The sequence below is a fragment of the Austrofundulus limnaeus genome, unplaced genomic scaffold, assembly GCF_001266775.1.
Source record: "Austrofundulus limnaeus strain Quisiro unplaced genomic scaffold, Austrofundulus_limnaeus-1.0 Scaffold315, whole genome shotgun sequence".
In the NCBI taxonomy this organism is placed as follows: domain Eukaryota; kingdom Metazoa; phylum Chordata; class Actinopteri; order Cyprinodontiformes; family Rivulidae; genus Austrofundulus; species Austrofundulus limnaeus.
The window spans coordinates 521,370-521,825 of NW_013952717.1; the positions used below are offsets into that span (position 1 = coordinate 521,370).

The following is a 456-nucleotide window of genomic DNA, read 5'->3' on the forward strand; positions in this document are numbered from 1 at the left end:
GTACCTGTCTGTGTTGGTGTGAGTACCTGTACCTGTCTGTGTTGGTGTGAGTACCTGTACCTGTCTGTGTTGGTGTGAGTACCTGTACCTGTCTGTGTTGGTGTGAGTACCTGTACCTGTCTGTGTTAGTGTGAGTACCTGTACCTGTCTGTGTTAGTGTGAGTACCTGTACCTGTCTGTGTTAGTGTGAGTACCTGTCTGTGTTGGTGTGAGTACCTGTACCTGTCTGACCTGTATCTGGGTTCAGATCCAGAACCGTCTCCTCATGTGGACGGTGACGACAGAACCGTGTGGCTTTAATATTTTTATATTTGTTGCAGTAAACCTAACCTCAGATCAAACTGAGACCGGAGCAGCTGCTGCAGTAAACCTAACCTCAGATCAAACTGAGACCGGAGCAGCTGCTGCAGTAAACCTAACCTCAGATCAAACTGAGACCGGAGCAGCTGCTGCAGT

General features: G+C 48.7%; 1 protein-coding gene across 2 annotated transcripts in view; it reads left to right on the plus strand.

The window, feature by feature from the left end:
- Window positions 1-456, plus strand: part of efr3a (EFR3 homolog A (S. cerevisiae)) — a 55,373-nt gene that overhangs the window by 33,941 nt on the left and 20,976 nt on the right. The window lies entirely within an intron of this gene.